This window comes from Diuraphis noxia, unplaced genomic scaffold, assembly GCF_037042655.1.
Source record: "Diuraphis noxia isolate RWA-SAM2 unplaced genomic scaffold, SU_Dnox_SAM2 contig0003, whole genome shotgun sequence".
NCBI classification, from domain to species: Eukaryota; Metazoa; Arthropoda; class Insecta; order Hemiptera; family Aphididae; genus Diuraphis; species Diuraphis noxia.
Genome location: NW_028301713.1, coordinates 45,968,457 through 45,987,343, shown reverse-complemented (window position 1 = coordinate 45,987,343; position 18,887 = coordinate 45,968,457). Strand labels below are relative to the sequence as shown.

The 18,887-nt window shown below is 27.1% G+C and overlaps 1 protein-coding gene across 3 annotated transcripts in view; it reads left to right on the top strand.

Annotated features, from left to right (window-relative positions):
- Nucleotides 1–18,887, top strand: part of LOC107173681 (uncharacterized) — a 447,370-nt gene that overhangs the window by 70,576 nt on the left and 357,907 nt on the right. The window contains exon 1 of one of the 3 annotated variants that reach the window (XM_089225024.1): nucleotides 17,252–17,691. The exons of 1 other annotated variant lie outside the window; for it this stretch is intronic. The gene's annotated coding sequence lies outside the window, so the exon portion shown is untranslated. Of the gene's footprint in view, nucleotides 1–17,251; nucleotides 17,692–18,887 lie in introns of those variants that run through there. One more of the 3 variants, XM_015524309.2, reaches the window with a different exon arrangement.

Below are 18,887 nucleotides of genomic sequence, written 5' to 3'. Positions count from 1 at the left end.
TTTTTGAAGCTCTAGTCTAATTCACGAAATCAACAAGAAAATTATTTCACTTCTTAAATATACTAACATACAACCAATCTAAGAAATTGAATGTACTCGTTAGTTAATATTATTATTGTTGTAAGCTATGTATGATATTTTATAGGCATTAAACGTGAACATAAATATTTTTGTTTATACGCTGTATGTATATAATCAATCAGAAATTTTATTTAGATTCTTACTCTTTTATTTTATGTAAAAGTTAAAAACGATTAGTGATTGAAAAAAAATTATATTTACAAATTAAATATATAAGCTTACTGCTAAATCATGAAAATCAATTTGTTCTTATAAAATCGTTCTAAAACGATGATTAATACCTACTATGAAAATGAATAATCATAGCTTCGTTGTGGTAAAAATTGAGCTCTTTCAATGGCATATTTATGTAAAACAACATGACAGTAAATCATATGCACTTCGATAATACAGAATAATATTATACTCAAACAATTCAACGACCTATAACCAGCAAGGAATATAAAATTGTTACTAAATTATTAAAACTAACTAATTTTTTCAATTTAATTTTAATATATACATATATATGAGTAAGTGGCGTCAAATTTGGATGGAGGGTAGAGTATAGGACTTTATGTTCTTCTTGTCATTAGTGGGTCACTATAGGGCTGGAATGCCGAGTATTGGCTGATGCCAGGCATTTTTTGGTCCAGAAGCCCACCAGCATGATTTATGTCATTGCTAAATAAAATTTAACCAAGATCCATGGTTCGTATTAATACGTAAATAATTATATAGGTTATCTGTATTCGGTGTATTATTCTGTACATTATATAAAATAAGAGTTACATGAAATAAGAGTCTATGGCACGGTTTTAGATAGTATACCTACAACTACCATGATGTATGGTTGTGTATAGTACATCTACAACAAGGGTCTATTGTGTGTTGTGTGTTATCAGGGTAAGTATTTTAGGCCCTTTATTGCTTGTCGTTTTGATTATTGTACTGTTTGATATTTCAATTTTGTACATTGGAAGAATGCTAATTGTATTGAGATAAAAATGTAATTATAATTGTAATGTAACGCAATATAATTATTAGCGAGTAGAATTTTCGGTTTTATTATAGGCTGGGCAAAAATGTTTACCTATCTCTCAAAAGCTGAAATGACGCCACTTTGTAAGTATATTATGTTAAAAGTAAAAAAAAAAAACAATATACTTATGGCCTTATCACCCAATGTTGAGTGATCAATAAAAAAAAAATAAATTGGAGTCACAGGTGATATTCAACTGCTGTTGTAGATCTTATTAATGATGGTTGTCCTAGTACTTTCAATAAAATATGTTTCTTGAAAAAAAAAAATCTTGTAAATTACAAAGATAATACTACACTTAATTTTGAAATTAACAAAAAGACAATATTATTTAGAAAATTAATGTGCTTTAACATTATTTTAACTATAGCAGAGTAAAATATTATGCTTGAACACATTTTTGCGATAAAAACATAACGGTATATTTTAATTATTTCTATTATTTTTTTTCATAATTTTTATTATTATTGAAACACCTATTTGTGTGAATATAGTTTTTAAAAATATTTAGTTTAATAACTAACTGTACTTTATGTATCAAATATACATGTTTATACTTTTTCTTATTAGATAGGTACCAAAGTACCTACTAATGGATTATAACTTAGAATTATAAAAGTATTATCTCTTTGCATGAATATACTCAGTTACTCATCAAAGTATATTAAAATATATATATATATATATATATTAATTTATTTAAGAAACATTAATTTCGACAATTACAATAAACATATGAATATATAATATCTACTAAATTAGAAAAAACATTATTTGTTTTTTTTTTTTAAATTTAAATTATGAAACCAGCATTATTGAATAAATTAAGTGTGAATAAAAGAAAGAGCATACTTAATTTAAATTTTATGAAAAAATGTTTAAAATAAATTAAATTCCAAAAATACTATAGAAAATATAATATTTTAATTTTTGTATAATATTGCAAATTCTATCAAAGTTTAATATTATTATATATATTTTTTTATCATAACACTTAAATAATATTATAATTACTTTTTGATATAATTAATATTATGTTTTAAGATTTAGTATGATCGAAATTAGTGATCAAATACTTAATGCCAGAATATTATATAGTTACAATTATTAGGCAATTAATAACGAATATTGTTATAAATTATTTATACTAAATAAATAAATAAATTTATAAATATTGATGACTTTTCTATTGTTATTTTTAAACTGTAATTTGCAATAGTTTCGAGGATTAATTGATAACACAACAGTACAAAACATTTATTAATTCCATTAAACCATACAGATTTCTAAACTTATAATATAGTCTTACCTGCAATTGAGTTTTGGATTTTTTACTTAGAGCCTATTAAGAATGCTGGTAATGTGTGTTCTGAAGTTTTTATAGGTAGTAATTTACTTATTATTTTATTTGCAGCATAAAATAATCTAAATTAGTCCAGTTACATAACTCGCTTTAGCAGAGCTCGTGTGATCACTGTTGATTGAATACTCAAGGATTCAAGGTGTTCATTATCGGGTGATTTAAACGTCTTACGTTATAAATGATTTGAAACAAATTATGATAAACATTTTAACGCATTACTATACTATAGTATTGCTCTATGATTATAGTATACACGGTACGTAGGAACAACAAATTGCATCACTAATACTTTATGCCCTTATAGAAAATACCGGGAGATATTAAAATAAAATGATAAATACACGTCGCGCTGAAAAAAATGACAACATGCAACAAAAGTTTGAGCTTTGCCTCCAGTGAAACAGTTGTAGTTGATATACGCGTTTCTTTAGTTATTTATTACACCGTCTGCTTTCGAGTTGTTTTAGTTCAGACTTCCCGTCTTTAAAAATCGAGTTTCCCGCGGTCTATCACGTACACACGCTACCAAGAAAAGAAACCAAAGTTTTCCCAGTGTTTTAAAACTTAAAATGTCTATAATATATATATATATATATATTTCGTTTCTATTGAATTATATGTATCTGATAAGTTTAAAGTATGTGTGTTAGTGTGTTTGTGATGAGTAAAAATCGCTAACACTTTAAAATGTTTCAGCAAAATTATTTATTCAGTATCTCCATTTTAATTGAACTTGTACTATACCTAGGTAAAATAATTACTAGTTAATTATCAAAAAATAATAGTAATCACCAATACATACCATGGCGTGTTAGCGTGTAATTTACCACAAGTGTGTATAAAGAAGTATTAACAACACGCACTCTAATAACATTTTGTACAAATAATATTCACCGATGAAAGTAAATAATAATAATAATAATAATAATAATAATAATAATAATAATAATAATAATACATTATAACACCACGTAATATTAGCAGTGTGCGTATATATAATATAAATCTATAATGACGTGGTATGTTACCGTGTGACCAAAACAAGACCCTCAAGGATACGGATACGCAAACTTTTGACCAAAACACGTGCACATATAAACTATTATTCAAATTTCGCGTAATTAACATATCCACGTCGGTTTATATAAACGTATAGTGTAGCTGTAGCATATACAATACACACACAAACATAATATATTATATATTATAATGTACGAATCAAGCAGTTGAACACCATGGCGTCGTCTGTGTGGAAATGGTGGGTAAAGTGTTGAACTTCTCACGCGTTTATCTGTCAGTGTAAGTGTGTTTAAGTATATATTGGATATATACACATACAATTCAAAAAAATAAAAAATACAAAAAATAAAATTAGCCAACCAGTAGTAACACACTAATGCACTGATATTGAGCACAGAGAGGTATAGTATTCATAGGTATGTCATCTTAAGTGGTTTTTGTTTGATCGATCTGATAAATAGCTCGCTGAAAACATCGGGACTAGAGAATCGGTTGTTGTAGTTAACATGGAGTAAGATATGCTGAGTGATGGAAGATGAGTTACAGATATGGACATGGTATTTATGTGAGTGATAGAGACTCAGATATAGAAAAAGAGATATCAGTGGTGGTGGTGAAGATGGTGGTGATATTTATCACGGAGTTTCCATTCAAATAATATTTAGTCGGAGTCTGTAGTAGTAGCGGTGGGGGATAACCGTCAGACGGACGTGTGCCCCGTTTAGTCAGAAGGTAATTACTTTACTAACCATTACCTACACAATGACCGCGCCTGACTCACATGAATGAGAGAATAAAAAATAAGGAAAAAAATAAAAAAAATACCACCATGCCATTTTCTTCTCACCACCTTCTCGCCAACAAAACTATCACAACCCCACTGCTCAACACCGACATCCCCTTTACAACCAACCCTTTTCCGTACATCGAAATATATACTCGCGGACTATTCATCCAAGACACCTTTCGTCTGTGCGTATATGCAACCACCATCGCGTGCTAAACGCTCATGATTTATGTATTCTTCGGACCCGGTGGCATACGAATTCCGTCAAATTTATTCACCTTCTGTGGGCGAAAGAAACACGAGAAAGCGCCGCCATCGCGATATATATCCACGAAAAGAAGAATGTACCAACGCTGCTACCACCGCCGCCGCCGTCACCACCACCACCTTCAACACAGTAATGCGGTCCTATGTATATAGTATTATAATACGGTGCAGCGAAAGAGAGACGGTTAGACAGACGGTGTAGTGGTGGTAGATTTCGTGACAAACGGCGGCCGAGAGAACGAAACGACGAAAAGGACGGGAGAAGAAAATACGCAAATAAAGTGTTTGTCAAATGGATTTCTGTTGCGGTCGTATAACGATCCTCGACAGCCCTGTGCTATAATAATATATATATACTTAAACTACCTACGATCCGTGTGTGGCCCGAGCTACCACCGAAATAGGCTGCACGCAGTAGGTACGATTACGGCAGTCGTCTCTACTACAGTCAGATATATTTTTTTCCGGCAGTATAATTATTGGTTAACATAATATTCGGTATATCTAATAATTTAATCTTGTCGTAACACTAAGCGGTCTGAAAATAACGACAATATAATAAAGTTTATGAAAGTATTCAGTTTTTCTAAGAATATATATTTTTCGACTTAACCTATATTGATATTCTTTTTCAATTTATATTCCTAATTTAAATTCTTCATTTTAATAATTTATTGATTGTGTTAACATAATATTCACAATAGGTACATTTCATTAAATTAAATACGATTATTTTATTTTCATACAAGCAGTTAGCAGAGTATTACAGTATTTACAACTACATGTATGCATGTAGTTGTCAGTTTTTTAGGCCATATTGATAAACATAATTATTTTTCCATACTTATAGCTAAGACTCGTCAACATGTGCCCATTTTAACTCACTCTACGTTTTTGGTAATGTAATCTACCAACCTTAACCTTCTTAGCCATCTTAGTCTTTAACTTCTGGAGTACCACATTGAAACATATGTAATATTGTGTATAAACAATCCTTATTTTCGATAAGCATGACCTACACATTCTTATTAAATTTCATCTGTTTGCTATATTATGTTTTTGATAACGCTCCGTGATCTAAACATTATTTTTTATGATCCTTTCCTCTTTTGTGTTCTCATCAACGCAAGTACCAAAAATCTATTCCAGGGTTTTATTTCCAAATACTTAACAGTTATTTTGTTACAACTAGTAAAGAGCTCAAGTTTCATATCCTTACATTACCACAAACCAATTAAAAGTTCTATATAGTTGAACTATAAGGCTCCCAGACAGCTTTCTTGACTTAAAAATTTACTTCAAATTTTTTTTTCTTCCTTTATCTGTCTGTATTCTTGTTTTTATTTTATTAATCTGAGTTATAAGTATATCTAGGTATAGGTACTTGAACTTCTGCATTCTGATAAAAAATTAATTTTACATATTTTTAAATTATTTGGACATAATAGAGTAGGTACACCTATCTTAAACATTGAAAATAATTATTTAGATGTATTTAAATTAGTGAGATATATTATTATAAAAAAATAATTTGTTGATGTCTTCTTGTTTTAGATTTTACAACCAATAATGAATACTATTAAAATATTTGGATATTAATTAGAAGAAAAAAAATGCAAGAATTTATTTTTTAAAATTTAAGTTACGAATCTTAGGTATAGGTATATTTTATATTTCAATAAGATAATTATAAACAAATAAAACGTTTAATTTTAATAGATCCAATATAATCTAATATAATATTGTCGATGTTGTTCATACATATAGTGTAATATAAGTATATATTATTGTTGTGATATAACGTCTAAAAAAGAAGAAATTATTGTAGTCATGCAAGCTGTTCAGTACGTATAATACGTTCACTCGTTGCAACACAGATGGCATCGTAATGCAAGAAAATCATTTATTACACTACACTTTTAGAGAAATATACACACACACTCAGAATATACCGTAAATAACGCTTTATGTCCACGATTGAGGGTAGAGAAAATAAAGTGCTCGGCACATCATTGTCTGCTGCCTTAACGTTACAGTACGTATATCAGGTAAATGATCATTAATTTTTCTTAGCTGACTCAAGGAGGGTTAAATATAACTATTTACGCACGCGGAAATTAAGTTGTATTATTACGCAATGCATTGTACATGAAACTACTCTGATCGTTTAAAATTAAAATCGAAATACATGAACGCAATGTACTCATTGTTTAATTTTATTTCGTTAAACCTTTACAATACTCGAGATAAAAAAAAAAATTGTGTACACGCTCTGCTGTATTTTAAGCTTTGAGTTATGTCATGTATACGTGTCATTGAGTTGGTTACTGTAATGTATGAATTCAATTGAAATTCAGTCTAGAAACATTCATTATCATTTTATATGAAAAAAATATTTTGAGCCAAGGATACAATATGTGGATTAGCATCAATTTATTTTCCAAGCATAGTTAATATTATTTTAAATTCGTTTGGTTGACCTAATTTTCAAATTACTACGTATAAGTTATAAACCAATATCTATGTACCTATTAGAATGGCATGAATATTTTAATTGGTTTAAAATGTTCAAATATATTAAAAATTTAGTTTAGTACAATAATATGTCTATTTTTTTTCGTTACATTTTTAAAGTTTAAAATTTGATAAATCTTAGTTTATCTATTAAGCTTCTAAAAATATTGAATTTTTTTCAACCCGTATATATATATATATATACATAAATAAAATAAAACATGATACATAGTGATAACCATTTTCAAATATCTATATTCTATAATTTTATTACAGTTTTTTTAATTAAAACGTAAAAGCAATGAATAGAATCAACTGAGGAAAAAATCGTTATTTATTAGTTATTATTCGTTTGAATATCATAACTTACACAGAATTTGAACATCAAACACTTTTAAACAAAAATATGTGAATTATTTTTCGGTATTTGTCAGTTACTATGAAACAACTTATTAAGGTCTTTATATTATATTAGTATTTACCAAGGTTCAAAAGGCATTGACATTGACAATAATATAAACTTATTATTTGATGATCTGACCAATACAATTATTTCCTTTCATAGGATTGGTCGAAGAAAATTATATCAGTACAGTCATAAAAAATCTTCGTCGTGCACTACGTTATTTCCCTATTATTTGGAACGTTCATGAATGTGTACTCAATAAAGAAGACCAAATAAAAAACCACGTGGAAGCTGAAAATTCATTGCTTTTATCTTCAAATCAAAGTTGACCATCTAAGACAATGGGAATTTATAACATGATTAGGGGAGAATGCACATCTTCTTTCGTCAGATAGAAGTAGGTATGTTAAATGGTTCACGTTGACAGTAAATAATTAGGTAATTAATTAATGAAATTGATCTTATATTTAATTATATAGTATGTAATTCATAATAACATTTATTTTTACAATTATTTAAAATATATTTTATCAAATAAACGTCAAGTGAGGTAAAGTGCCAAGTGAAATAATCCGAAATATCCTAGACCATAGATTATGATATAATATGTTATCTCGCTAAACGCTATTACCTGCTTACTTTATATGAAATTTAAAATCAGTAATAAATTAATTGAATCTAATTTGATATATTACACGAATGAAAGTCTTTTAGTTGTTGACTGAATGTGATTAAAAATATTTAAGTATCAAATTTATTGCCAATTAAAACTAATAGGAAAAAATAAAATAATACATAGTTGACTATTTGAATATCGTATTAAAATAATATATTTATAATAGTACATAATGATCAACGCATAATATTTATGGTATACGGGTAATGAGTTACATAAGTATAATATATTTATTAATCATTTATCATTTCAGAAGAAGCATTATGTAAGTCTTAAAGTTTATGAAATAATTAATACAACCGTTAATTGTTCATTAAGTCTTAAATGATGTCGTTTGTTAAGGATGTTAAATGACTTGTGTTGGAAACTTCAAAGACAAGGGATTAATCATTTGAAAAATATATGAAACATCTAATGTTTAATTGACCAATTAAAAAACATTTTCTATAGCTACAACCTACAATCTACGTAGTATGCTTTTCATTATACTATAGCTATAATACATGCTATACAAGGTGATCCATATAGTGTTTACACTAATTGTTTTGATAAGTTTCAATTTTTTTTAAATATTTTTTTTTTTACATTGTAATTAATGTTATTGTCAACTATATTTTCACAATTTTTTCATTATATTATTTTAAACTAATTTCGGATTTGAATAATATCTATTTTTTTATTAAATTTAAATTGAATTTACAACGAGTACATAACTATTTAATAAGTTATAATCAGGGTTCGGATTTTATAGCATCAAAAATCCTAAAATATGCGCTATAATATGACCAAAAAAACCGTAAAATATGCTCTATAAAATATATGCCCTAAAAAAATCAAAAATAGCAACAAATAAAAATAAATAAAAATCAAAACTTTTATTAAATTTATCATATTTCTTTATTAAATAATATATTTATAAAAAAAAACTAAAATCTCCGTATACAGTTTAGTAAAATTTGTATGTACTGATTAACTATTGATACCTTGAATTATAACATCGTTTGTACGCAACTATTCAAAATTATCTGAGTAAATATGAATAAAATTTAAATTCTTATTGTTTCGCATTAATGAATACCATTTGTCACGAGATTAATGAAAAATATAAAATAAAGCGTTGAATTAAGAATATTAGCAAAACATAGCACCAAAACTTTAAATATAGTACTAAAATTCTCAAATTCTTCAAATATGCAAAAAATAGCAAATAAAAAGTCATATTTAGAGTTCGTGGTGCATTAAACAAATGTAAAGCCCACTCTGCTAGTTTTATCTCTATCCTATAATAAGTAGCAAATACTATAAAATCCTAACCCTGGTTATAATTATTTAAAGTTTTAAATAAAAGTATTGGACCAATATTTTTTCGAGTATTTCTATAATACCATTCACATCACTTACCTCACTAATCAAAACTTTAAACATGTAAGTATATGTTATAGCAAAATAACTACTCGTTCAAAATTCATTTTTTATGTATTAAATTAACCAAGAAAATATTCTGCTTGTCATGAATCTGAAATTAAAATTAAATATTGTGGTTAAAAAAAGTAAAACACTTAAACAGAAATCGTGAAAAATATATTTTTTAATGAAAAATTTTGTTTTGCAATGACTTCAAAAATAAATTAAAACTTTTCGAAAAAACAAGTGTAGATATTTTAATAATTGATCTCGCATAATAAATAAAGAAAAAAAATAGAAAATTTATCATTACGCATCTATATGGATTTACGAGACGTCTATTAATATGTTAGTCAACGTAGAAATATAATATTAATTTATAGTTGTAATTTAAATCTTTAGCTATACAGATTAAGATTCATTCATATTGCGTACTTATAACGTGCAATTCGCTGTCCGTTAAAAATACCAAGACTCTTTAATTCAAAATTTGTATTAAGTTCGTTATCTAATACCCGACTAGTCATGTTCAAAACTTCCCACGAAAAATTTTTGTAGATATACTATATCTTGCTAAAAAATATATTATCTAGTGTTATATCTAATGTGCAAAAAAGATCTCGGTAAGATTAACTCACGCGCAGTGGCGTACCTGTGAAATATTTTTGGGGGAGGGCATTAATTAATTGCACAATTTTTTATGGTTATAAATTATAATATAATCTGAAACAAAATATGAATATGTTGATCACTTGATATCAATGATAAGTGATAACCACATTATGAAATAGTAACTATATATTCTGACTATATATCATTACTCCTAATCCCAATTTAGTCGAATATTGAAATTTTATACATAGATAATATACTATCATTATTTTATAATACATTGATAAGTGATATCAAAAACTTTTGATATCAAACACGATTAAAACCAGTGAAAATTAAAAATATTTATCATTTACATTATTTAAGCTGGACAATGAATTTGCATTATGACATCAAAAAACTTCTCGGGGGGGGGGGCAAATGACCCTGTGTTGCCCTCCCCCCCACAGGTACGCCACTGCTCACGCGTAAGGTACACCATAGAAGATTTGCCTGTGAACTGAGGTACACTAAAAAAGGGAAACATCCGCATATTAGGTTTTGGGCTTTTTTAGGGTAACACTTAGCTAGTGATCATCTGTAAGCGGAGTTGTGAAAGTAGTACCATTACTGACACTTTAGAAAAGCTCACATATTGTACATAATTTAATAATAATAATAATAATAATTTATAAGTAGTAGATAATAATAACATTAATAACAATATAAGAGAGAATATAAGTGATACTTACAAAATTATATGAATTATAAAAAAAAGTGTAGACTTGAAATAATATTAAGTTTAAATAAGAATTTTAAAATTAAGTTCGTGTTAATCAAATTATTTGTTGATATTTAAAAAAGGCAGGAATTTGAAATATTTAAAATTCTTTGTGGTCTAAATATCACTATGTTACATTCAATGTAGTAGTTTATTTTATATTTGTGATTTTTTTATGGGCGATGTCAGATTATACAACTACTACTAAGCTACTCATAAACAACTTCAAAATTGAAATCTAATATTATGTATTTCTTTGTGTGAAATCTTGTATTTAAACTCAAATTTGTACATATATAATATGTATCATATTATAGTCATATACTCATATGTGATGTAAAATATTTTTATTTTTACATTTCTGACTTTTGGCTTTGATAAATATGATTTGCTATAAACATAAAGTGATTAACATAGTTTTAAATATATAATATAACAAGCAAATGTTTTGTATGTACACAAAATAACTTCTTCCCACTGTTAAAAACTACTTAAAAATAAATGTAACGGCAATATTGTTCAAATAACAAATTCCTATACACATCATTAAACATTTTAACGGTTCGTTAATATTTAATTTGACTAAAAGTTTAAACACTTTGTTTCAGTTTATGATGCATTGGATGTTTGAGTTTCGGTAAATACTAATTTTAAGATCTAAAGAAAAAAGAGTTTTCAATTAACTAAAAAAAAAAAAAACAATTTAATTTTTATCAAGATTTTCTAATCTTGTAAAAACTTAATAAACTTACCTTATTTAATTTAAATTTAAATTTAAAAACCTTTTAATAATGGAATTGTGACGTTATTGAATAAAACTATGAAGCGAGTAGGTATATATTATAATTGTTGAGTATAAGACTTTTAGTGTTTTTGCTGAAGTTAGGGATACGCAGACCCAGCCTTTTTTTATGGTCACATAATTTAACAGAAGATGAAAAAGTTTAATTGTTTACAATACATTAAAATATTCAGGGTAAAACTAATGTAGTATTTTATTGTGATAATAGAAACACAAAAAAAAATGTTTAAAAAAAGACTTTAATAACGAATGAGGCATAAAAATAAGATTTATATCACAAAACATAAGATTTTGATGAGATAGATGACATGCAAGTTATTAGAATATTTTACTCATATAATGTACTTAAAATCTAAAAAAATAATAAGGGGTTTAATTCTTTTTCCTCAGCTGTTCATTAGATGTCGAGTGTTAATTTTTCTATTATTAAAAAGCTCTTTAATTAAATCACTGAGCATAATAATAAATTGTAATATTATATAGGTACCTATTAAGATAATCTCTGGAAATATATAATAATATGTACAAATTCCCATTAAAAAAAAAAAATTGTAATGTTATAAGTGTGTCATTACTATAAATAGTCAAAGATGAAGTCCTATAATAGGGATAATTATTTTGTTTTATACCTCATACTATGAGTCTTCTGGAAAATACCACGAGAAGAGTGTATTATAGTAAATGATTCATAATTTTTCATTACTAAAGATGCGTTTTAATGTAAGATTTTTTATGAATTTTCTTTTCAGTTCTTTATGTTATCTGATTACATGTAAAAAATATTTTTGTAATTATTCAGAAAAAATAATTATATTAAATAAAAACAAAAATATTTGTGTTTTGTGATAAAATATGTGTCATAATATAATAGACCTGAACACTTTTATTAAATTAGATTACATACTGACATTGAAGTTTAAAGATTATAATATGGTGAACTCATCAAAAATTGATCATCGCGAATCTTCAATTCTAGAGTTTCTTTTCAACATGTGCTAGGTGTCCAATACTCAAATAATATGATTTATTGTGTTTGTGTTTGTGTTTGTCACGAGTTTCAAGAAAATGAACTGACCATCATATGATAAAGAAAGAAATAAAATATGCAAAACATTAGACTAAACAAAGTTTGTCATTTTGAAATGAAAATATAAATAAAAATATACGACGAAAACATATGTGGTACTTGTCAGTGACTTGTCAATGTATGTTTTTTGTGTACTTTTAAAGGAAATAGTAAATGTAACAATACAAATAGAATTATTATTAAATGATAATAATATGGTTCTGTCATTTTGAAATAGTTAAGTAGATACTTTAAATATTAGTGATTTAAAAAAACATATTCAACAAAAAATTATAGATACTTTTTATACATATTATGCTATATAATAATAATTATTATATCTAACGAACTGATATTTTTTCAGGGTTTATTTTTACTGTTTTCAATTATAGTTGTTTTGATAAGATATTATTTTATTACTTACTACTTGCAAAAAAGGTACTCACAGTTCAAAAGTCACGAAAAATATTTGCTTTTTAAACCGTTATACAATTTATAATATAGGGACTATATTTTAACCCACAGAATCCCATTGGAGGTTCATTGTTTTTTTGTAAAATGTTTTACATTATTGATATGAATATATTTATTTTTACAATAATAGATTTAATTGTAAATAATAAATATTATTGATGATAGTATAGTGATAGTTTACATGATGTGCAGAACTTGATTATAATTTTGATTGTAGGTTTTTTTTTTAAGTTGGTAGGATTTTAACACGTATTTGTGTATATACTATATGTTGCTAAAAATCTCGGGTGGTTACCCATCCTGGAGCTTACAACTGCGGCTGGTACAAACACTTAGTGTCAGTGCGTTTTGGCAGATTGAGCGTACGACTACGCCTCGCCAATCCACATTATATTATTTTCTGAAGTATCTTAACCTATATATCATTATCATGGATCTGAACATAATTGACGAATATAGCAAGGCATAATAAAAATATACACTACAAATAATTTACCTAATAGGAATATAAATAATATAATATTTGTTTACAGTTATTAGTTTGGAATATTATGTACATATGGTTGTAAGGTGTTAGATAGGTAATTGACCAAAGTTAAATCAATTGCATAATTTGTTTAAAAAAACCATACTCACATTTTTATTAAATAATAGGGTATAACGTTTAAAAACTACCATGAAACAATTTAATTTGAAAAAATACTCGTGTTATGTATTTACACCATTTTATTAGATAATTGAATGACGTAATAATATGATGAAATATCATTTTTATACCTATATTAAAAATAATAAGTGCCTGTATTAAATATTTATATAAATATTTAACATTTTTTTTATTCTTATTTTATTTTGATTGTAGTTTAATAGTTAAACTTTTTCGATCTTGTTTAACTATTTAAAACCACTTAAAAAAAAATTTTTTTTAATTAATCGTGTCATGCAAATTATGGCATACCTAATATAATATAACACACGGAACCATAGATAATTTCATACAACTTACTACTTACTGGATGAAATGCATATTTTTATTTCATTCCGGCTAACACTAAAATTATATATGGAATTTAAAATATTAAAAATATTCACCAAACACTATAAGTTTTGTTATTTTTACCTTGTTTGGTTTTAAAAAATATTTATTTTTTTCTGTTTCCATCATACTACTCTACTTGAAGCTCACGTCCACGAAACATGTACTTTTCGCACAATAAAAACATTTAATGACTCTGAGTACGGTACTAGGTAAATACGTTTTGTTGATTAACTAATGGTCTTTATTACGCAACTAATAAAACACTCCATCCCATACCCTCGTAGTTGCCAACAGTTCGCGAAACTACCGACAAACTATTCCACAACTATTTACCTGACCACCTAAATCGTTTCACTCGACATAATCCAACTTCACTTAACTCCTATAGTACTACTGGCAAAACGAAAATGCAGACATGGCTTACAGGTAGCCTTTCCAGTCATAACACAGTGCATAAATTGTATCTAATTATTACAGTTCATTTGAATTATGCATTATGTAATTAATTTATAATTTCTATTCGTATAATATTCTCAAACAACACATAACACAACATTTACTTTTGAAACACCTAATAATGCATTATAGTCTATATTGTGAATTTGTGATAATTCTGTTTATATAAAATTTAGAGTGAAGCGAGAAGCTATTGATTTTATATTGTTTAAATATTTTGTTCATAGTTTTAAAATATACTATTTTTAGGTAGGTACTTTAAAAAAAGATTGGCATATTCACGCATCACTTCTACTCGGAGTTGAAGTTGATTTTGAATAGTTTTTAGAAATATATATTATATAGGTATTCAAATATACATCCTTTCTTAATATTTATTAAGATAAGCCATTTTCAAATAAGAATAATTTATCAATTATCAAAATTTAGTTATAGTTGACCTAAACCGAACCCAAATGGTGTGCTTTATATAACTATATATATATTTTTACAAAAATCATTATATTTAATGATAAATGACACCATTTAGTTGAACTGCATTAAATATATATTGTAATACATTGATTAATTGTTTTGATGATGATTGCATAACAATAACTTTAACAGATCACATCAAACAATTTCATTTAGTGTGTAATCGTGCTCATTCCTTCACCCAAAAAATTACTTATATGATGTTTAATATAAAAATAATTAAAACAACTGATGTAGTATATTTACTATTCAGGGTTTTTAATACTAGTTAGTTTTTTACTATAATAGTAATTTGTGTTTTTACTTGTATATTAATATAATAATTTCGTTGAATTTTTTAAATTTTATTGCTAAGTATTCACATAAGTTATATTATATTGTGTACCAATATTTTTAGTTTTTATTTTTTTCTATTGTATAAAATAATTAAAAATCAAGAAGTATATTGTTGCTTTTAAACAAATTATGTAAACAATCAATAATGAAAAAAGCCATAAAGAATTGACATTTTATGTAAATATTATTATATTTTTTAATATTTTTAATTATATGTAAATATAATACTTTTAACAACACCGCTATAACCGAACAAGCCAAAACCTGCCCAAATCACCGGCCGAAATACTAAACAATTACTCTCAATCCAAAGCCATCATCATTATCCAATTCATTACAGCTGTCAATCTTAAAATCAAAATTTAGTTAACAGTTAAATTTAGTATACAATATATGTAAATTATTATTATAACTCTGTGAGCCCAATGGCCCATGTTGCCGATGGTAAATAATACAAAAAAAAAAATATATATATATTGATAAGTACTATTATGCTAATTATATAATAATATAGTGAATTCAAATAGAAATAAAATATATAAAATGAATAACTAATGTTGATTTTATTCAGAGAAGAATTATTTTCGTGTTGTGAGAGAAAGTCATTGATAGGTACTACGCAAAAACGAGCTGATTAATATCACTTTTTTTAATTTCTCGGAAGATGACGCTATACATATCCCAAATTACAAATGGAATTGCTGTGCTTTTTGAAATAAAGAAAACGTTATCTTACGTATTTATGGTTAATGACTTGTACTTTTATAGTTAGGTATATATTATATGACATAAAAAAACCGTAACAGAACTGAATAAAGATAGTACAGAAATGCTTTTGTACAACGTAAAACTATTGGAATATTAGACGTTAAGTTTTAGAAAACTTTAACCGGTAAGTCAACATTTAATAGTGATATACATGATTTTAAGTTGCGTTTCCAGACAGACGTGGCGTATACAATAGCAAGTAATATAGATCTATATTATGGTATATATTATGTACTTTTGGTCGGATGACTGTAGCAACGTGTAACACCCCCTCCCCCACCATTAACCCAAATTTCCTAAGCCAGTTTGATCCTATATAATACATCAATAAAAACGACCGCTCACCGCTGTTCGTACTGCGATAAACTTTTAGGATTTTTTAGTATTTACATCCAGTGCCGGATACAATTTCTATGTAGCCTGGCCTCGAGAAATATTTGTGCAACATACAAAAAAAAATAAAAAAATAATCGCTCCTCTAGCTCATTGTAACATTACTATCCTAACATGCCTAATTCTCATTTGTCTTACAAAGTATATCGATATTAAAATTAAACACAAAAAATATAATCTCTGAACTTAATATTATAACACACAAAGTGATGATAATAATATTTAATAGGCACGTAACAAAGAGTGTAACTATTTTTAAACGATTATTAATTAATATTATTATTATTATTATTATTATTGAAAGACAGTGCTTATTTTGGTAAAAAATAAAAACCTTTTTCGAAACACCGAGAGTGGATTTCGAACGACCCATCTTCGTCGTCGTGGGACTCTGTCTCCGAGCTCCGTAATACGATGGCCGGACGGACCGAACACGTAGACAGCGGTACAGTGGCGGCGCCGACGGTGGAAGAGTTTCGGCAGTGTCATGCGTTGGAGCGCTTTTTCACGGGGGGCAGCCGCGTTTCCGTATCGTTTAGCAGTCGCCGTTCGCCCTTGTTCGCACGATTTTCCGCGTTCGTCCCGTTGCGTTATCGCCGGCAAAGCTCACGATACTATCGCGTCACGTTTACGCGAAAAAATCTTTTAATAAATTTTTTTTTTTTTTGTTTTTGTATAAATTGATTTTGATATTGGAGGCCGACACACGGTCCGTCAAGTCGATTTCACATAGATTTTTTTCCGTGGTTCGTCGGTCGAGTGGTTATCGCGTCTTCCACTTCTCTGCTCCGACATCTTTCGCTTGGTTCGTCATGCGGTAGCGTATAGTGATAGTGCCGTTATAATAAAACAACGATTTTACGATATTGCCAAATATTTTGATCATCGTCGTGGTCTGTTTTCAATCTAACCGTCTTGCACAAATTATTGCTCCTGGCGAAGAAAAATAAATCACGACGATAATCCGGACACGTGAGTACCATTTCGTCATCGTCACATTATAACGAATAAATTATTAGTATTAGTCTATCATGTACCTACCCAGGAAAACGTTAATAGTTCGTTCCAAAATATTAACGATTCACTGTTACCGCTGTGATATTACTGTATCGATTAATACTGTCATTTTAATGAGCACTTTTGTACTTTTACTTCTCTTAATTAAACGACTAAAACAATCGCATTCGGGGGAATTATTTGAATTATGAACAAATAATTATTATACCGTACGTCTTTACTTATGTTTTCGCCGATGTCGTTTTTGAGACGAACCCCCGTTCTCCGTGCCCAGTCCACGATTAATCCTGAAACACTTTTTATTACATTTTATTCTTTACAGACATTAATTTATACTTATAATAATTCAGTTAAACATTCAATTTTGCTTGCTCTACTGTTCTCTTCGACGACTACCCACCTGAATACTTCATTGGGTATTACTAACCCGAGCAAAAATAATATGATACTTAATGCCAATTAAACTACCTTTTAATTATATTAACAGGCAAATAATTTGAATTAGCTACGTAACTTGAGTCTACAGTACACGTATATCAATGCAGTTTTATACATATCATCTTAAGTTTGATTTAATGAACATTTAGTTTAACTTTACTTTGAAATTTATTTTAGTTTAACTCAAAAGATGACAGTCTTCTTTATTAGAATATAAATGAACGACATTATAAATTAAAATAAATTTTGGATAATTTAATATTGTTTCATAGCTATATTAACACAATTTGTCTTATACCAATATAATAGTATGTATCATATTTTTACATTGGTTATGAGTTATGATTTTTAATGGCTTAACTTTCACTAATTTAGTATCAATAACACAACGTGATGTTATCAATATAATATGAATAAATCTTTACTATCTTATATTTTATTTTTGACAGTTATTTTGTGTTAAATAATAACATATTACGCTAGTACATTTGAGGAATGTGAGTGAATTATTATATTTTTAATATAGAAAATAATATTAATTTTTAAAAAAAATGTAGAGAAGGATAAATTTGGATAAGTCTTTGTAATATCCTTCATTTTTATTTTTATATACCTACTGATACTGTTAACCAATTTATTATTTATTTTTAAACTAAATGAATGTTAATTTTCTGAAAAAACTAAGTATATTATGTTTATAATTTCAAGTGATA